The sequence below is a fragment of the Gossypium arboreum genome, unplaced genomic scaffold, assembly GCF_025698485.1.
Source record: "Gossypium arboreum isolate Shixiya-1 unplaced genomic scaffold, ASM2569848v2 Contig01109_ERROPOS376215, whole genome shotgun sequence".
In the NCBI taxonomy this organism is placed as follows: domain Eukaryota; kingdom Viridiplantae; phylum Streptophyta; class Magnoliopsida; order Malvales; family Malvaceae; genus Gossypium; species Gossypium arboreum.
Window position 1 is genome coordinate 215,029 of NW_026441215.1, and position 22,973 is coordinate 238,001.

At 34.4% G+C, this 22,973-nt stretch overlaps 1 pseudogene; it reads left to right on the plus strand.

The window, feature by feature from the left end:
• Positions 1-1,265: 1,265 nt before the first annotated feature.
• On the plus strand, positions 1,266-2,903 carry LOC108473940 (polygalacturonase-like; annotated as a pseudogene).
• The last annotated feature ends 20,070 nt before the right edge of the window (positions 2,904-22,973 follow it).

Here is a 22,973-nt window from a genome sequence, read left to right on the forward strand (position 1 = left end):
TGCTAAGGCTTTGATTTCCCATTTTTGAGAGCTCTCAAGCAGCTTTAGTTTGCCTATTTTTGCTCGAGCTTTTTGCATTTATTAGGTGCTTGAGGTGTGCCCATTGTAACAGCAGTGAAGGCATGACAAAACTATACACATAAAGGTCTAACCTTCACAGCCCTAATGGATAAACACCAACATATGATAGAGTTTGCAACTTGATTCAAACAAAGTATGATTTTCTTTTGTAATTCATTTTGTATTTACATCTTATTTAGTACATTTATCCGAGATTTGATCCTCACTTGTAATTTTTTTTCATTGAATGGATATTATTTTAAAAAACAAAACATACCATTAAATTGAAATAAAATAAAAGCATACTTGCATATTATGTTTATTAACGATACTTTGTAGCATTATAACTAAACTTGTATACCATTGCTGATACATGGAATAATTATATGAAATTGCAATGAGACTTTGAATTCAAGTAATCTACCGACCAAAGTTGGTTCCCCTTGGCTTGTGATACCAACTCAATCAAGGCAGGTTCTATTTGTTTCATTGAAAATGGTTTCCGAAAAATATTTTCTACATTTTCTTGTGTTTGTCTCATGGAAAACAGTTTGGTCAATGGAAAATAACTTACAAGTCAACGAAAAATAAGCCATTTTTCTTTCACTCTAGAATGACTTAACCATTATGGGTGATTTTATTTTTATATAAAAATTAGCTTAAGTCAAGCTTAATATTATTATATTATTAATAAATTTTTATTTTTAAAAATATTTAAAATTAATAAAATACTATAATTTTCAATACTATTAAACATACATATTTAATTATCTATATCTAACCATATAATAAATTATTAATACAATATAGAAAAGAAATTAGTAATGGATAATTTTACTCATCGTTTTTTTATACATTGCCTAGAACTACTCATAACTCCTCCCCAACCCTTAATATAGGAGATCATTAATGCCCTTCAACATGCTTGAACCCACGGTCTCCTGCATGTGCAACAAGGTCAATGCCAATCGAGCTAAGTCGACAATTTTATTCATCATTTTCATTTATATATAGAAACCTTAAATAGTTATATTAAGTCACATGTTAGTTAATTATTTTTACTATATCAAGTTTGTTGCCAAATTAACGAGTTAATTGCTTCCAAAAAGAAAAATAAGTGCTAATTATAGTAAGCAAAACTTGGTCATATTATTTACCCACGCTAATTAAAATAGAAAATGTTTAGTTGGTTGTAATTTGGCCTTACTCTATCTATATAAGATTGTTTGAAACAAAACAAAAGACAAAAATCATTCTCTCTTTGTAGTGAAAAAAATAAAGTATGGCTATTCAATTTAATTTTGTTTCATCCATGTTAATACTAGTACTTCTATCCATATCATCCGTTGAAGGTCAAGGAGGAGGAGGTGGTGGTGTTATTAATGTTGTTGCAAAGTTTGGTGCAAAGGCAGACGAGAAAACAGATTTGAGTAAGGTAAGCAAAATATCATATAACTTTATAGTTAGCAGATAAAAGTATGCATAACTATTTTCCAAATCTCTTATCTTTATATGTATCTTTTTTATTTTTTTATTTGGTTTTAGCCATTGTTAGATGCTTGAAAAGAAGCATGTGCCTCGACATCTCCGTCAAAAATTGTGATTCCTAAAGGGATATATTTTTTAAGTACAGCTACCTTAGATGGTCCTTGCAAGGCTCCTATTGAGCTTCAAGTTCAAGGCACTGTGAAGGCTCCGGCAGACCCTGGTGCTTTCAAGGAGCCTAAATGGATTGCTTTCAATAGAATTGAAAATTTCAAATTGTCTGGCGGAGGAGTTTTCGACGGCCAGGGAACCACTGCTTATAAAAGGGAAGGTTGCAAAGGTCATGATTATTGTGGTTCACTTCCTATTGTAAGTTATTTTCTTATTGAGAAGTTATGACTTTTGTTTTTATAAATAGAATTAAGTAATAATTATTTTTTGTTTCATTCTGGAATTAAACAGAACCTAAGGTTTGATTTTTTAACCAACGCAATGATACAAGATATAACTACCAAAGACAGCAAGCAGTTCCAGGCTAATGTTCTAGGATGCAAAAACATTACTTTTGAACATTTCACCGTATTCTGACTCTTTTTAAAGCCCAAACACAGATGGGATTCACATTGGGAGATCAGATGGGGTCAATGTTCTTAACTCGGAGATAAAAACTGGTGATGATTGTGTTTCAATTGGGGATGGTTCCAAAAATTTGGTTATCAATGGAGTAACTTGTGGACCAGGACATGGTATCAGTATTGGCAGTCTCGGATTGTTTAAAAATGAAGAACCAGTTGATGGAGTTATAGTAAAAAATTGCACCATGACTAATACTTCCAATGGTGTTAGAATCAAAACTTGGCCAGGTGCTGAACCTGGCACTTGTTCGAACATTCACTTTGAGGATATTACCGTGACCAATTGTAGTTCTCCTATTATAATTGATCAGAAATATTGCCCATGGAACAAATGCAAAATAAACGTATGTACATATTTATCAAAAACGTAAGAGAACAAAAAGAGTTAGCCGATCATTGAATCATTATTTTGTTGATGCAGGAAGAATCAAAAGTTAAACTAAGCAACATTAGTTTCAAAAACATTCACGGCACTTCTGCGCGTCCAGAAGCTGTCAAGATTATTTGTAGTGCTACTTTGCCTTGTGAAAATGTGGAACTTGCAGACATTGAAATTACGCACAGTGGACCGACTGGACCTGCAGTATCACAATGTTCAAATGTGAAGCCTAAAGTTAGTGGCAAACAAAATCCAGCTGCATGTTCTGCCCCTATCCCAGCAAAACCTACCTCAACCGCTTAATCAATAGCATAGGTATAAATTTTTTTGATGACGTTGTAACTCTTATAATTATATTTATTTTGCAAACAAATTTTTTTTTTTTATATTCTATGTTATTAAGAATATTTTTCATAAACTTAATTATTTTTAAAAATACACTTCAACTAAAAATATTGCAATGTGACAACATTTTATGCATTTAGGCTTACGATATAATTAGTTTTAGAATAATCTTGAACCAGATACTATTTAATTATTATTTTCTTTATATAATATTTTTATTTTTATTTATAAAATTGGCATAATAAAATTTTAATAATCAATATTTATACATTGTATCAATTTAGTTTTTATTCTAAAATAACCTTTAACTTTTACACCTTGTATAATTTGATTTTCTTTTTAGTTTTGTTTTTTATGACTCTTTCACCTTAAAAGCTAAAAAATAAATTTATCAATTAAATTTGATTCAAAATATATTAAAATTAAAAACCTAAAATTTAATATAATAATTTTATCTTTTTTATTGTTTTAAATTTAACCTTGAATCTTACAAATAAAAGCAAAACTCTAAAAATACAAAATTGCACTATATAAATGTTAGGGAGTTGAATTTTTTAGAATAAAGATTAAATGGACACAATGTATAAACAATGAGAGCTAAAATTACTATTATGTCAACATTAAAAGCTATCAAAGTTTTATAAAATGTTTGGCTATGGAATCCATCAAACCGGTTGAATCAAAAAACGATGGTTTAACACAATAGCCTATATACTAAACGACCCATCATTGCAACGAATTAGTGACTCCTCCTTCGGCTTACGTATTAACTGTGACATTAGCTAGCAGGTACGATATTTTAACATAACTATCAATCAAACAAGCCCTTCTCGAGGAAAAACCGAGAACAAGTTACCCCAAAACCATCACATAATCGAAGAAAATCCTCCCTAGATTAAACTCAAACATTATGAAACTCCAACTTAAGGTTTCGTTGGCCTTACAATAGGGACCAATCCTTCATTGGGGCTATCATAGTTATGTTTCAGGGAAAATGTCAGACTCCTAGGATTAACACGATTTGGAAGTCACTGAGTTCATAAGATAATTGGTGGCTTCATGTTGTTTTTCTCTATATTTGGTATAAGTCCAACATTGATACGCTCGATCTTTTTATATATATATATTTGAACAATCATACTTATATTAATATATGAATATATGTTGGAAATAAATTAAAATTTAGGTAATATAAAGGGTTAGATTACTTTTTGGTATCTGAACTTGACAAATTTTCTCATATTGTGGAACCCTAAACCTTAAATTTGACAATTGATTCTACTTTGAGGCTTGGATTTTTTTTATCTAAATTAAACCTTGAATTTTGTAGTTGTTCTCACAATAGGGTTTGAAATTTTTTTGGTTCAAGTTAGTCCTTAAAACCCTAGAGTTTAGGCCCCAATGTGGGAACCATTGTCAAGTTTAAGGACTAACTTGGACATAAAAAATTTCAAGCCCCAAAGTGGGAACGATTACCTTGTTCAAGTCTCAATGTGAGAACAATTTACTAAGCTCAAAACCTAACTTTGGCAAAAAAAATGTTCAGACTCCAATGTAAAAAAGTTACTAAATTAGATCCAAATAGTGATTTAATCTTAACATATATGATATTTTGTGTAGGAAAATTTGGAGCAGTGTTTGCATCCATACCTTTCCCCATCTTTGCAGCACTTTATTTTATACTTTTCAGCCTTGTAGGTATGTATTAATTCTAACCATAGCTACCCATTTTTATCCCAACGTTAGATTGTCACATCCTGGAAACTGGATCGATGGTATTGACATTATATTATGGATTAAAGATAGAGTAAATAGAAATCACGTTAGTAATTAGGACTAAATAGGAATAATAGCAAAGTAGAGAACTTAAATAGGTAAATTAGGAGTAATGGTTAATGGGGGATTTATTAAAACAAAAATAGAATTAGGAGGGATCTATAGGATAAATAAACCAAGTTTATAAATGAATTTGCCTATATAAGTTGTCACAGCTCATTTTCTTCTCATGTTTTAATTTCCTTTTTTATTATTTTCTTTCTTTCTACACTTTCTTCATTTCAAAAGCTGTTGCATTTGGTAGTTAATTTTCCTTCAAAATTTTATTGTGCATTACATTTCTAAGCAACCAAGCACCATTTTCTTTTTTAAATTCTCAAGTAATACACCAACTTTTTCTTCTTAAACTTTGGTTCGGTTATTGAGCGGACCACTAGAAAGTCGTGAAGGCTAGCAAGAACGAAGGTAAACAATATATTTTCATATCAAACATGCATGAAATGCTTTTGACTAAAGTATCAATGGTTTAGTTAGAAAATATAAATAATCTTTGTTTTTTTATGATTTGGCTTCATGAAAATGGTGGATTAAAGCTTGCGAAGCTAAGAAATGTTGTTTAAAATGGTTTTGTTCTTGAGGAAGACGTTGAACAGTGACTGATTCTTAAAAGAAAGATTTAGGTGAGATTAACATTTAAGTAACTGTCTAGATCTACAAATATATGTACGTTAGGAGGGTTAAAGGTTAGAAAATGGGGTAAGTATTAGAATAATAAAAATCTGCAAGAGATAACGTAAGTAGTGGGCTGTTGTTGAATAGAGACTGAATTAAATTGTTTTAGACAATATGTGATGTGCATTTTTTCATTCGAAGCTGAAAATACCAGAGGAGCATCGACTAGTAGAGACAAAGGGAAGGAAACGATCACATAATCGACATTGTGGTGAACAAGGTGAGTACACTATATTTTGCATCTGAAAATGAGGACGCACTCTACTGAAAGCAAGTAAGACATGCGAACCCTATCTTCTGTCATGAGTTGAACATGTGCATGTGCAAACCTCTTTCATACATTGTGCAAACCTCATCTATGCGTTGTGCGAACTCTTAGCATGAATCTATGTCCATGTGTTTTTACATGCTATGCGAACCTTGAGTAAAATGTATACATGCGTCCAGGGTTAGGTTAAATATATGATATATATATATAGGCCTCTAAATTTTGTTATATAATATAATTTGTGTGTACTGTTATATATTATATATAGGTTTGTGGCTTTTAATTTATGTAGTATATATACATTGATGTAAAAGGAATTGTTATATATAACGAATGCATGCGCAAAGGTTACTATAAATAATATATGTACATAACTTTGCATTAAAAGGGTTTTGTATTATATGTATGCATGCGTGGGTTTTAATATAAAAAATATATTTACATACTATTGCATTAAAAATTTTTGTTCTATCTATTATATATAAATGTATATATATGCGGTGTGCGAACCCTAAATCTACTATGCTGTTGTTTTATACCTAATTTTCTATTTTGCAAGCTATTCTATGATGTGTTGTGGTACTGTGAGCTTTATTAAAAATTGTGAACCTAAAATGACATGATCTGTAAATGTGTATTACTACGATATGTTGTCATTGTGAATTTTTGGAACCATTAGATATAGTTGGCTTGCCATAGGATCGTGAGTGCTCATCTATGTATTGTGATAGGGCATTATGGCCTAATGATTTGATGGAGAAATAAGGGAATGTTAAGTAATGCTTCATTCACCGGGGATCGTAAGAGTGTGTTTTTCAAAGAGTGTGAGCATTCGTGCTACACTTATATGGCAATTTGAGTGACTCTATGAGTCTTAGGGTGTGTTTTAGGAGAACCATTTATCCAATGAGTATATTATTTAATTATGTTTCATTTTCATGAACTGATAATATATCACTAAACTAAACGGGGTTGATTATATGTGAATTAGTGACATGCCAACCGACTTTATGCAAACCACCTACGTGTAGAACTATTTATGTGCGAACTGTTTTATACGATTTGTCTATAAGTGAGTTATTTTGTTTGTGAATTATTGCTGTGTTTTCTTGTGTTGTGTACTTGTGTATTCACTGAGCTTTCACAAGCTCATCTCTTTTAGCAGTGGAAAAGTGATAATAGTATGTATTTTTAATAAAAATCGGGGTTTATAATTAACTGTATAGTGGAATCCTTAAATTCTATTTACGTGTCATGCAATACAAAAAACAAAACCTAAACCCTAAATTCCATGCCATAGTTCAAAATAAAATATATTAAAACTTTGAATAATTAAATAAATTGAATAATAAGCCTAAATAATTCAATAAATAAAACTGAGCCGATACCCTCTGGATGTCGCGTCCACGTTTTAACTTGGTGGGTCATCTATAAGGATGGAAATAAATGGGGGATTTAGCTATGACGCTTAGTGTGAGTCACTTCATAAGAAAATCAGAGCAAACAGTCGTTAAAACATATTAAATAATAACACATAGAATAATCGTATCCAACTAACAATTCCATCTTGATCAGAGATTTTTGATATGGGCACCTTATGCAACCGCACTATCTCAGAAATATAAAACTTAACCAGTTTTTTCAATAAGTAATCTTTATAGACAGGAAAGAAGTGTGTTGACTTAGTCAGCCGGTCTACTATTACCCAAATTAGATCTTTCTTAGTGGATGTTAAGGGTAACCCACTAACAAAGTCCATCGTTATCCACTCCCACTTCCACTGAGGTATTTTGATAGGTTGCAACAACCCAGAAGGGAACTGGTGTTTTGATAACCAGTCCATACTTATAATTAAATCAAACTCCAGAAATGGTAACTCCATAAGGTCTACTAGAGGCACTACCCCTTAAACCTCTAATGGACATCTCCTATAGACTTTATTTATAATAACTGACTATCCTAAGGAGCTTGCTATGGTTACATCAATAATGGTTTCCTCTACCACAACACCTAATTTATCAGGCATATTACATGCAACATACGAATGGGTGGATCCTATTTCAATTAAGGGCAATTTATGAGATTGAATTAATAGAAAAAATACTTGTGATGACATCAGACACATCCCTTTCCTCACGACCTCTAACGATGTTAAACAAGGGTTGGTTGCCTAGCCTTGGTTCTAATCGTGCCTGTTGCTACATTATTTACAACCTTATTTTGTCAACAGCCCTTCAGAGGTAGCTAGCCCACTCTCGGATTTTAGGTTGAAGTTTGTGCTTGATTACTCGAGTGAGAATTTCATCAAATGCTCCATTAATACGCATTTTAAACAAGCAACCATCTTCTTACGACAATCTCCCAAGTGGTAGTTTACATAATATTTATAGTGGTAAACCTTACCCATCGAAACGCATCCCATTTTAGATTCTCAAGCATTTATCCTACTTCATGGTGATCATAGCTTCAGCATATCCACTGAGCCTCAGGAATTCAACCTCATATTCTGCCACGGACTTGTCTCCTAGTTTTAGCTCGATAAATTTGCACCTACGAGGCTCCACATACCTAGTGCGCAAATACTTCTTCTGGAAGGCCTCTTGAAAGTATTTTCAATTTATGCGGTCTACTTGCATACCTCTTGTCGAACTCATTTTTAACGGGGTATGAAAAACGGGGTTCGACTTCAAAAAAATGAAAACAAGTTAGGGCACTATTTCCCGAATTCCTAAATACGAAAAAACATTGCCTCATTTTTAAAACTCTTTTGAGGTTTTAAAAAAAAAATTAAACGATGATGCATTTAACATATTTCAAGATATCAATAATAACATAAACTACATGGTACATATTTTAGCAATTCATGCAAATATACTTAAAAACAACATACATTAACATTTCATGCACAACACAACGTGGAAACCCTAAATTTCATAACATATATGCAAACATAGCTTAAAGTAACAACATAAATAATCAATTCTTATGCAAATATATAAAAACAATAAATAACATAAAAGAATAATTTAAGATAAAATTAACATACTAAAAACACTAAATAAAAAGCATATGAAAATAAATCAACAAATTTATGAACATATATAAAATAAGTCAAAAGGAAATAAATGCAATATAACAAATATTTAAAACAGTATATAAATAGTGAAAAGAGATTTTTTTAAAAAGGTAAATATATATACAAAAATATACTATATGGTATAATAACCTAATATATATACTTACAATAATATGTTAAATAGGAACAAAATTTAGTAATAAGTTTAGAAGATTATATATCATACTAAATATTCAATAACATGAAATTTTTAATAATAATTTACAAATGTTAAAATTATAATAATAAAGATAAAGAAAAACAAAATAATAAATAATATATGATAAAATATAAATAAATAATAGATAATATATATAATAGACAACATAACATAATAATATAAATATACGATAAAATAATATACGATAAATAATTTTTACATATGAATAATGCTTATAGTAAAATAAATAATATATAAAATATTTAAAATAAATAAATAAATAATTTAGAAATATATAAAAAGGATTAAAATTAATGATTAATAAAACTGTAGGGTTAATTTTTAAAATATCAAAACTGAATTTGGGGCCTAATTAGAGTGCGCATTTAAGGAGAGGGACTCACTGGGTAAATAACCCTAATCCCTAAAACGTCACCGCTTTCGTTGTTCAGGTATCACAGGCTCAAGACTAAATTGAAATTAAAAATAAAGTTATTGGGCAAAATTTAAATATGAAAGAAATTTAATTTTAAAGGATAGAAGTGCGGAAGGACCAATTGGACAATTATTCCAATAACAGAAAACACGCGGATCCCTTGGCCGAGTTGGGTTGACACACGGGTTATATGCTTAAACGGCGCCGTTTTAGGGCTTATTGTTTTAAGCCAAAATGGTGTTGTTTTATACTATTATAAAAACAAAATTTTACACCTAAATTCATTTAAACCCTGCCCTTTTTTCTAAAACTCTCTCTCGGTTCTTCTCCTCGGCCGGAATCTGCGAAGCTTCGATTCGGCCGACCGCTACATCGCCACCACCACGCGCCATTGTACTGTGGGTCGGAGAGTCTAAAATCTTCCATTTTCTAAGTGCGTCAAAGGTAACCCTCTTTCCCTTTTTTTAGTAATATTCTTTAAAAAAATGTTGTTTTGTATGTATTGAAAAAAAAAACAGAAACGAAAAAATAACAATAAAAAAAATATCACCTTTCTTTAAAAAAAAACACTGTTTGTGTTTCTATTTGCGTAGTAAATCATACAACTGTTTGCGTATGTGGTTCCTGTGGTCCATATTACAACGATAGCACTCGGGCTTTATAGCCACTGTTTACATTTGGTAAGAATAATTTCCTTTGGTTTCTTCCTATTTTGTGCTGCTATGCTACTTTTCTTTCCATTTGTGTGCAGCTGAGCGCAGAAATCACGGCGGTGATGAAGGCTTGACGATGGCAGCGATGGACCAGGCATTGACTGCGCACTGGTGCTTGCGACACGAGATCTTTTGTCGTTTGGTATGGCTTGGGAGCTGCGGTGCAAACCCTAGCTAGGGTTTCCCGAAGCTGAAGATAGGTTGGGCCAATTGGGCCAATTAAATCTTGGGTTACTGGACTAGTTTAGGGTATCAGGGGTATTGGGTATTTAATTGTAAATGGGCTGCCGGGTTAAGTGGGTTATTGGGTTAGTGTTTAGCTGGGTTATGGGTGTAACGGGTTATTGGGTTAGGCATTTAATTTTGGGCCTACGGGTTAGTGGGCTATGGTATTTGGGTTCTGTAAAAGGACTTAAATGGACTGTTTAATTTTATTTTTCGTTTAATTTCATTTTTTAATTTTTGTAAGCCCGGGCAAAATATGGGTTCTACAGCTGCCCCTCTTTGCTCATTGCTGTGTAACAGGAATAGAGCAAAGATATAAAAGAACCAATTTTGCCCGGGCTCGCTGAGTCTTGAGTTCTTCAATCTACTCCCCGTTGAATATAGAGGCGCCCAAATCATCTTAAATCAGCCTTGATGAAAGTCAGATCTACTAATGTCTTCGATTTGCTCTCCGTCCATTATAGAGATGCCCAAATCATCTTGGATCTGCCTCGATAAAGGTCAGATCTACTATGTCTTCGATTTGCTCCCTGTCAAATATAGAGATGCCAAATCATCTTCTTGGTTTTGCTCCCCGTCAAATACGGAGATGCCAAATCTGTCACCTTGAATCCGCTCCCCGTCGAATACGGGGATGCCAAATCTGCTTCTTGTATTTACTCCTCGTCGAATACGAAAATGCCAAATCATATTGGATCTACTCCCTGTTGAATACGAAGATGCCAAATCTACTTCTTGGATTTGCTCCTCGTCAAATACGAAGATGCCAAATCATCTTGGATCTACTCCCCGTCGAATACGGAGATGCCAAATTTATTATCTTCGATCTGCTCTCTAACAATACGGAGATGCCAAATCTGCTATCTTCGATCTGCTCTCTGACAATACAGAGATGCCAAATTTGCTATCTTCGATCTGTTCTCTAACAATACAGAGATGCCAAATCTGCTATCTTCGATTCGCTCTCTGACAATATAGAGACACGAAATCTGCTATCTTCGATCTGCTCTCTGACAATACAAAGATGCCAAATCTGCTATCTTCGATCTGCTCACTGACAATACAAAGATGCCAAATCTGCTATCTTCGATCTGCTACTTGTAAATGCAAGGATGCCAAATCATCTTGGATCTACTTCAATGCAAAAACATTTGAAGGTTAGATCTGCTATGTCTTCGATCTGCTCTCCGTCGAATATGGAGATGCCAAATCTGTTTCTTCGATTTGTTCTCTGACAATACAGAGATGCCAATTCATCTTGGATCTGCTTCAGCGTAAACACCTGAAGGTCAAATCCGCTATGCTTTAGCCTGTTACCCTACTGCTTAGGGGGTTAAGGCGCATCAATCTTCATTGTCCCTTGAAGGACATAACCTGTACAATGTGTATGAGTTCCTGCCTAATGATTAGGATGTTGTGATCGAAGTGAGTCAAATTCTCCTAATTAAACCTGTTATAATGCAAAATGTTTATGAGTATGACCCATATTCCAGACGTCACCACTCATTCCTTCGTCGAAGTTTATCCTTATTTCTCTCGAAGTATCATTCCTACTCAGTCTGTGGGTTTGTTCCATTCTTCAAATGCTATGACCCACCAAAAATGTTTGTAAGATGATCCTCTCTTAGGATCGAATCATTTGATTTGTCCAATCATCATTTTGGACTAAAGAAAGAATTTCCTCGAGTTCTTTCAAACCTTACCTACGTGAATTCCTCGAACAATTGTTCTGTTTTAGTTTCTTGTATTGTCTAGAAATTTCCAGAGTAATGAGCAAAACTTCATTTGTGAAAATTATTTAGTTCATCTATCATTATTTTAATGGAAGATGAATTTAATTTTGAGAATTATTAGATTTGAATGAATTTGTCAAAAATACAAAGGAAATTAATTTGATAGCCTATCTTTGAGAAGAAAGAGAATCTAAGGATAGCAAATAGGACAAAAGTTAGATGCCCTAGATATCGCCGCTTGAGCGTCTATGCACCAGCTCCATGAAGACTTTATTGATGCCCCGATATGCAACGCGCTTCGCTCTTTGTTGAATTAGATATAGCAAGATTACTGTGTACTCTTCAAAACATAAGTTGCCCTTTCGGGTTTTCAACTCAAAACCCCTTTGGTCACAAGGCGCCCTTTGCGGGTTTTCACCCTGGATTCTCCTCTCTGTAACACCCCTTACCCGTTACCATTGCCGGAACAGGATACAAGGTATTACCAGAACATAACACATACCATTAAACATAACCGAAATATAAATATGTCATCCAATTTGATAGTGCATCGTATAATATATGTCTTGAACAATATTAGCCAACTTTAATGGCTTGTACAAATTAGCTGGTCGAGTACTGTAACTAATATTTTAAACCTAGACAAATATGACACATAACAAAATAATTAAGCCTACTATACATGCCATAATTCAAAACGTTTAGTTCAAATACCCTAAAGTATGATAGTGCGGGTAGATCTTCACGATCCTTAACTCTCGAGCAAGTCAAGAACACTATAAGACAAAAGAGAGAAACAAAGTAAGCTTATAGCTTAGTAAGTAAGTATGTAAATACTAATTAATTAAAAAAAAAATCTAACATGTTTACACAACAATTCAAGTATATCTACTTTAACTTCACTATTCATTCCACTTTGATTAAGCTGTCTCTGCTGCGTCATATTCACTAAATAAATCATAACTCGAGTTACAAAACTCGAAATTCAAATCCGTAAAATTTCCCTGAATCTAGACTCATAAAGCTTTTGATAATTTTTTCTATAATTTTGGTTAAGCCGATTAGTACAGTTTATTAGTTAAAGTTTCCCTGTTACACAGCTCGACTGATCTGACCTCTGTTCACTACAAATTGAATTTCTCTCAGTACACAATTCAAACAACCCTGAAGTCTGTTTCATTTAAAACTAGTCTCAATAAGGAATTTAGGAATGTAAAATATATTTCTTAATTTGCTTTGTACAATTTTTAATTATTTTTCAAAGTTGGAACAGGGGATCACGTATTCATCCTGAGCAAGTCACATACAATTGTAAATATCTCAAAATATAGAATTCCTTTGCTTGCTCTGTTTCTTTTATATGAAAGTAGACTCATTAAACTTTGATTTCACATCTCATTCAACCTCTAATTATATTCCTCCTATTTTTGGTGATTTTTCAAAATCACATCACTGCTACCATCTAAAAACAGTTTTAATGCTAATTTCACTCTTTCACACATTCTTTATGCTAACCTCATTTTATCTTATATATGTATATACCACAAATCATTTTCACCACATTTCATTCACCATAAGTGTAGGTCCAAACCACAATATCACCACAAAACCATCCCGTTGAACAATTCGGATCAATCCTCGATATTTAATGGTTTCAGTACACAGCCCCACCATCATACTTCGTTTAGTTCGGCTCTCTTGTACACATGGTGAACACTTAGTACCACTCATGCGACCCAACCGATTTGTCTCGTAGCTCTCTTGTCTACATGGTGTCCTTCACTTGGAATCACGCATGCGACCTAGCTACATTTATCTTTCACGTAGCTCTCTTGTCTACATGGTTTCCTTCACTTGGAATCACGCATGCGACCTAGCTACATTTATCTTTCACGTAGCTCTCTTGTCTACATGGGATACATCTCGTATCACACATGTGACCTAGCTACTCTGAGGTGTCTCGTAGCTTTCTTGTACACATGATGTGCACTCAGCATCATACATGTGACCTAGCTACGCCCTCTATTTCATTCGATCTCTCAGAATGTTCAACAGGATCTCTCTCTATATTTATTTCCATTCTTCCAATAGTCGATTTATATTTTAACATCAGCTAGTATATTTATATAATAGGCTGAAATATAAGAATGTACATGAAATTATTGTAATATTTACATACAAACTTACCTTGGTGCAAAATGTGGAAATTTTGCAATTTAGTCCAAAACTTTTTCCTTCCCTGATTCGAGATCAATTCGCGTCTTTCTTGATCTATAATAACACATTTAGCTCATTTAATACTCATACTATTTATTTCAATCCAAAAATCATATCATAGAAAAATTACATTTTGCCCCTAACTTTTCAAAATTACAATTTTGCCCCTAGGCTCGGAATTTAATTTCAGCCCTTATTCTTATATTTTATGATATGCTGAACATTTTCTCTTCTACAACAACATCAAATTCTCACTCTATCATATAGTTATGAACAATAGGTATTTTTACCGATTATCTTGCTTTTACTCGTTTTCACTTAAAACCGAGTAGCACAAGTTATTTAACATAATTTAAAACCTCATATTCTATCATAAAACATCAAAATACACAAATTTCACCTATGGGTATTTTTCCAAATGTGAACCCTAGGTTAAATTATTACTAGCATAATCGAGCTTCCGGATTCCAAAAACGTAAAGAACATTAAAAATGTGGCTTGGAATCACTTACTATGGAGCTTGAAAATTGAAGAAACCCTAGCTATGGAGAGAGGAGAATTCGGCAGCAACTAAGGAGGATGATGATCAATTTTGTGTTATTTTTCCCATTTTATTTCATTTAATATCCAAATGACCAAAATGCCCCTCCTTACTAAACTTTCAAAAATTCCTTCCATGTCCTAATTTTGTCCATGAACTTAAAATTGGTAAAATTGCTATTTAAGACCTCCTAATTAATATTCCAAAACAATTTCATACTAAAACTTCGGGATGCAAATTTTGCAACTTATTCGATTTAGTCCCTACTTTCAATTTAAGCACTTTAGGTAGAGAATTTCATCACGAAATTTTCACACAATCATGCAATCATATCATAAACCCCAAAATAATTATAAAACAATTATTTCTATCTCGGATTTGTGGTCACGAAACCACTATTCCGATTAGGCCCTAATTCGGGTTGTCACAATTCTCCCCTTTGAGATTTTCGTCCCAGAAAATCTTACCCAGAAAGAGGTTTGGGTCTTTGTTTCCTCATAGCTTCCTCAAGTTCCCACGTAGCCTCTTCTATCCCATGTACGTGCCACAATACTTTCACTAAAGCTATACTTTTATTTCTTAACTGTTTAACCTCTCGAGTCAAAATCTTTATTGGTTTCTCCTCATAGGTCATATCCGATCGAATCTCAATTTCGTTGGGAAATCACATGTGAAGGATCGAACGATAACGTCGCAACATTGATACATGAAACACGTTATGAATTCTTTCTAACTCTGCGGTAAGGCCAACCGATATGCCATCGGTCCAATTCTCTCAAGAATCTCATGCGGCCCAATAAAACGCGGACTCAACTTGCCTTTTCGACTAAATCTCGAATCTTTTTCCATGGTGACACCTTCAAGAACACTTTATCACCCACGAAATTCAATCTCTTTTCTTTTAAATCAGCATATGACTTTTGTCGATCTCAAGCGACTTTCAAGCAATCCCGAATTACTTTTATTTTCTCTTGGTTTCTTTAACTAGATCAACTCCATGAACTGCTTTCTCACTAAGCTCGGTCCAATATAAAGGAGTTCGACACTTACGACCATACAAGGCTTCAGATGCGGTGCCATTTGTATACTTGATTGATAACTGTTATTGTAGGCAAACTCAATCAAAGATAGATATTTCTCCCAACTACCTCCAAATTCTAAAACACAAGATCTAAGCATATCTTGAGTACCGGATTACTCTTTCCATTTGACCATCTGTTTGTGGATGAAATGCGGTACTAAAGTTCAATTTTGTACCCAAAGCTTCTTGTAACTTTTTCCAAAATCTCGAGGTAAATCTTGGATCTCTATCGATATTATAGACATAGGTACTCCGTGCAACTTCACAATTTCAGCAATATATAATTCGCTAATTTATCAAGTCGAGAATCAGTGCGTCTTGGTATAAAGTGGGCTGACTTTGTTAATCTATCAACCACTACCCAAACAACATCCTTCTTTTTAGGAGTTAAAGGCAAACCGTTACAAAATCCATGGTAATCTTGTCCCATTTCCACTCGTGCACCATTACGGTTGAAGTAATCTGAAGGTACTTGATGTTCAACTTTTACTTGTTGATGATCAAACACTTGGTTACAAATTCGAAATGTCCTTTTCATACCGCCACCAATACTGACTTCTTTAAATCATTATACATTTTGTGCTACCGGGATGAACCGATAAACAGCCATTGTGCACCTCATGTAATATTTTTCGAATCAATTTATCGTTTTTCAAGACACATATCCTGTCTCGAAACATCAAACAGTCATCTGGTCCAACTCGAAAATCTGAGTCGTAACCTGATTCGCATTGAGTTCTCTTGATCCGCAACTCACTATCATTCTTTTGAGCATCACAAATCAACTGGAGAAATAACGGTTTAGCTCTCATCTCTGCTAAGATTGACCCATCATCAGACAATGCTAACCCCGTGTTCATGGCTCTCAAAGTAAAAAGAAATTTTCTGCTCAAGGCGTCAGCAACTACATTTGCTTTTCCGGATGATAATCAATCACTAAATCATAATCCTTTAATAATTCAAGCCATCTTCATTGTCGCAGATTCAGATCCTTTTGATTCATCAAGTACTTCAAACTTTTGTGATCAGTAAAATTCGACATTTTCACCGTACAAATAATGTCGCCAAATCTTCAAGGCAAAAACAACAATGCGGCCCAAATCACGTGTAGGATAGTTCTTCTCATGCGGTTTTAACTGTCTCAAGCATAAGCTACCACTTTACCCTCTTGCATCAACACACATCCAAGGCACATCAATGATGCATCACTATAAATTACTGAACTCCTTTCCGACTCAAAATTTGTACTAAAATTGGTGCTTCATCAATCGTGCTTTCAATTTTTCAAAACTTTGTTGACATTTATCAGTCCATTCAAACTTAACATTCTTTTGCAACAACTTAGTCATAGGAGAGGCAATCATCGAAAATCCTTCAACAAAACGTCTATAATACCCGGCTAAGCCTAAAAGCTTCTAACCTCGGATACATTCTTGGCGGTTTCCAATCAACGATCGCAGAAATCTTTCTTGGATCCACCGAATACCATCACCGAGACTATATGCCCCAAAAATCCGACTTCACGAAGCCGAACTCACTTTTACTAAACTTGGCAAGCAGTTTCTTTTCTCTCAAGATCTGCAATATAGTTCTCAAGTGTTGGCATGTTCAGACTCATCTCGAGAATAAATTAAAATGTCATCTATAAACACTACTACAAACTTATCCAAATATGGCGGAAGATCCGATTCATTAAGTCCATAAATATAATCTGGAGCATTTGTTAAGCGAAAGGCATCACAAGAAACTCATAATGTCCATACCTTGTCCTAAAGGCGGTTTTCGCACATCGACTCCTTAACTCTCGGTGGTAGTAACGGACCTCAAATCAATCTTTGAAAACACTGTGGCCTCCTTTAACCGATCGAATAAATCATCAATCCTCGCAAACGGTACTTGTTCTTTATAGTCACCTTATTAAGTCGACGGTAATCAATGCAAAGTCTCATTGAACCATCCTTCTTCTTTACGAATAATACAGAGCACCCGGGAGAGAAACTCGGTCTCACAAATCCCTTGTCTCATTAACTCACGTGAATCGAGCCTTCAATTCTTTTAATTCAATGAGCCATTCTATATGGAGCAATCGAGATCGGTGCGATGCAGGCAACAAATCAATGGCAAAATCTATCTCTCGTTCGGAGGCAACCCAGCAATTCCTCGGAAATACATCCGAAACTCACAGACTATTAGTCTCGATTCAAATTTCATTGAGGCAACTCAATATTCATTACATAAGCGAGATAAGCTTCACACCCTTTTCTCATGTATTTACATGCGGACATGTGCGAAATCACCATAGGCAATTTATTTGATTCATCTGTTTCAACCCACGTAATTTCTCCATTTTCACATTTCAACTCTAGTGTCTTTTGTTTACAATCTACCTTAGCATCATACAATGTTAACCGGTCCATTCCCAAGATAACGTCAAACTCACCAAATGGTAACAACATCAAGTTGGCGGAAAAGCAGTGACCTTGAATCATTAATGGGCAATTCTTGCAAACCTTGTCAACTAGCACATATTGGCCTAAGGGTTCGACACTTTAATCGTAAACTCAAGAATTCAACAGCAACTTTTTATTGGATACTAAATTCATGCAAATATAGGAATGAGTGGACCCGGATCAATCAATGCAATAACAATAGTATCATAGAGAGAAAATGTACCAAGAATAACATCGGAGATGATGCATCTTCTCGGACACGTATAGCATAAGCTCTAGCAGTGCTCTAGCTTCGATCTTGCCGTTAAATCTTTCATCACGCTTTACTACTAGTCCCACCTCCAAGATTTCTCGGTGGTCTACCTCTACTAGCGGTGGTATTCTCATCTAGCACTCAAATCTTTCTTCTTTAACTTTCTCCGGACAATCTCTAATAAAATGCTCATGAGAACCAAGACTGAAACAAGCTCGCTCGGTCCCCAACACTCACCATAATGTTGCTCGCCACATTGTCGACACTCGGGCTTTCTAGGTCGCACATTACCCACACTTGCCACCAAGTAGCTTGAGCTTTAGACCCGAATATGCTCTACCACGATCTCTCGTGTGAATCCCCAATTGAAACTGCTCATTCGAGGGTTTGTCTCTTTGGACCTCTTTGGTTGAGATTGAAATGGCTTGCTTATCTGTCTTTTTCGACATCTCGGGCCTCAATAGCACTTTTCTTCTTTCTTTGTTCAATTCTTCGCTTTAAGAGCTCGATCAACCAATACTACAAATTCTTTCAACTCCAAAATTCCTACAAGCACTTTAATGTCCTCATTCAGCCCATCTTCAAATCTTCTACACATAATGGCCTCGGTGGACACACATTCACGGGCATACTTGCTGAGTCTTACAAATTCGCGTTCATACTGCTACTGTACATTTTCCCCGCTTCAATTCAAGGAACTCCTTCCGTTTTGATCAATAAATCGCTGACTTATGTATTTCTTTCTAAATTCTTCTGGAAGAAATCCCAAGTAACTTTTTCTTTTGGCACCACTGCAACCAAAGTCTTCCACCGTGGTAAGTCAATCTCTCAAAAGTGATCTGACACACTTTAAGCATTCCTCGGGTGTACATGAGAGCTCATCAAATACACGGTAGAATTTTCAAGCCGAATTCCGCTTTCACAGGATCATCATCGACCTTTGCTCTAAACTCTTGGCCCCTTGTTTTGAATCTTGTCAACCGGAGGCTTGTTCATTCTTACCAAATCTATACCTTGAGCAGCCTGAGAATCGCCCGAGGTATAGGAGGGGTGGAGGAGGTTGAGCATTTGGATTTGCTCGAATAAATTCAAGATACCAATTGTTCATCATTTGGAGAAAGGCATCCCGAGCCTCATCTCCTTGTCTCAATGTCTCAGGTCTATTTTCCACAGCGCGGTCCCTTGTAAAGGGGCCGGCAGCATTACTAAACATCATCACCGCAGTTCTTTCGGGATCCATTACTATATTAAAACAAAACACAGTTTAGAATAATCAGAGTCACCACACTATCACAATATTTTTATGCATGTATAGCTAGACTTTTACACACACTTTATTAGTCCGAGAACCGACTAAACCATAGCTCGATACCACTAAATGTAACACCCTTACTGTTACTGTCGCGGAACAGATACAAGGTATTACCGAACATAACACATACCATTAAACATAACCGAAATATAAATATGTCATCCAATTTGATAGTGCATCGTATAATATATGTCTTGAACAATATTAGCCAACTTTAATGGCTTGTACAAATTAGTTGGTCGAAATCTTGTAACTAATATTTTAAACCTAGACAAATATGACACTTAACAAAATAATTAAGCCTACTATACATGCCATAATTCAAAACGTTTAGTTCAAATACCCTAAAGTATGATAGTGCGGGTAGATCTTCACGATCCTTAACTCCCGAGCAAGCGAAGAACACTATAAGACAAAAGAGAGAAACAAAGTAAGCTTATAGCTTAGTAAGTAAGTATGTAAATACTAATTAATTAAAAAAATCTAACATGTTTACACAACAATTCAAGTATATCTACTTTAACTTCACTATTCATTCCACTTTGATTAAGCTTTCTCTCACTGCGTCATATTCACTAAATAAATCATAACTCGAGTTACAAAACTCGAAATTCAAATCCGTAAAATTTCCTGAATCTAGACTCATAAAGATTTTTGATAATTTTTTCTATAATTTTGGTTCAGCCGATTAGTACAGTTTATTAGTTAAAGTTTCCCTGTTACACTCGACCGATCATTGATTCACTACAAATTGAATTTCTCTCAGTACACAATTCAAACAACCCTGAAGTCTGTTTCATTTAAAACTAGTCTCAATAAGGAATTTAGGCATGTAAACTATATTTCTTAATTTGCTTTGTACAATTTTTAATGATTTTTCAAAGTTGGAACAGGGATCACGTATTCATCTGAGCAAGTCACATACAATTGTAAATATCTCAAAATATAGAATTCCTTTGCTTGCTCTGTTTCTTTTATATGAAAGTAGACTCATTAAACTTTAATTTCACATCTCATTCAACCTCTAATTATATTCCTCCTATTTTTGGTGATTTTTCAAAATCACGTCACTGCTACCATCTAAAAACAGTTTTAATGCTAATTTCACTCTTTCACACATTCTTTATGCTAACCTTATTTTATCTTATATATGTATATACCACAAATCATTTTCACCACATTTCATTCACCATAAGTGTAGGTCCAAACCACAATATCACCACAAAACCATCCCGTTGAACAATTCGGATCAATCCTCGATATTTAATGGTTTCAAGACACATGCCCCCACCATCATACTTCGTTTAGTTCGGCTCTCTTGTACACATGGTGAACACTTAGTACCACTCATGCGACCCAACCGATTTGTCTCGTAGCTCTCTTGTCTACATGGTGTCCTTCACTTGGAATCACGCATGCGACCTAGATACATTTATCTTTCACGTAGCTCTCTTGTCTACATGGTGTCCTTCACTTGGAATCACGCATGCGACCTAGCTACATTTATCTTTCACGTAGCTCTCTTGTCTACATGGGATACATCTCGTATCACACATGTGACCTAGCTACTACAGGGTGTCTCGTAGCTTTCTTGTACACATGATGTGCACTCAGCATCATACATGTGACCTAGCTACGCCCTCTATTTCATTCGATCTCTCCGAATGTTCAACCGGATCTCTCTCTATATTTATTTCCATTCTTCCAATAGTCGATTTATATTTTAACATCAGCTAGTATATTTATATAATAGGCTGAAATATAAGAATGTACATGAAATTATTGTAATATTTACATACAAACTTACCTTGGTGCAAAATGTGGAAATTTTGCAATTTAGTCCAAAACTTTTTCCTTCCCTGCTCGAGATCAATTCGCGTCTTTCTTGATCTATAATAACACATTTAGCTCATTTAATACTCATACTATTTATTTCAATCCAAAATCACATCATGGAAAAATTACATTTTGCCCCTAACTTTTCAAAATTACAATTTTGCCCCTAGGCTCGGAATTTAATTTCAGCCCTTATTCTTATATTTTATGATATGCTGAACATTTTCTCTTCTACAACAACATCAAATTCTCACTCTATCATATAGTTATGAGCAATAGGTATTTTTACCGAATTATCTGCTTTTACTCGTTTTCACTTAAAACCGAGTAGCACAAGTTATTTAACATAATTTAAAACCTCATATTCTAACATAAAACATCAAAATACACAAATTTCACCTATGGGTATTTTTCCAAATGTGAACCCTAGGTTAAATTATTACTAGCATAAGCTTAATCGAGCTTCCGGATTCCAAAAACGTAAAGAACATTAAAAGCGGGCTTGGAATCACTTACTATGGAGCTTGAAAATTGAAGAAACCCTAGCTATGGAGAGAGGGAGAATTCGCAGCAACTAAGGAGGATGATGATCAATTTTGTGTTATTTTTCCCATTTTATTTCATTTAATATCCAAATGACCAAAATGCCCTCCTTACTAAACTTTCAAAAATTCCTTCCATGTCCTAATTTTGTCCATGAACTTAAAATTGGTAAAATTGCTATTTAAGACCTCCTAATTAATATTCCAAAACAATTTCATACAAAAAACTTCTGGGATGCAAATTTTGCAACTTATTCGATTTAGTCCCTACTTTCAATTTAAGCACTTTAGGCATAGAATTTCATCACGAAATTTTCACACAATCATGCAATCATATCATAAACCCAAAAATAATTATAAAAAAATTATTTCTATCTCGGATTTGTGGTCATGAAACCACTATTCCGATTAGGCCCTAATTCGGGTTGTCACACTCTCCTTTAGACAAAGTACTTTTTGACTGAGTCCGAATTCACTGGATTGGGTAAACTCTTCCCATCCATTTCTGTTAAGATCAATGCACCCCCAAAGAAAGCCTTCTTCATGACATACGGCCCTTCCAAATTCGGCATCCATTTTCCTCTAATGTCCTTCTGAATGGGAAGGATCTTTTTCAGCACAAGATCCCCCTCGTGGAATTCTCTTGGTCGCACTTTCTTGTCGTAAGCTCACATCATTC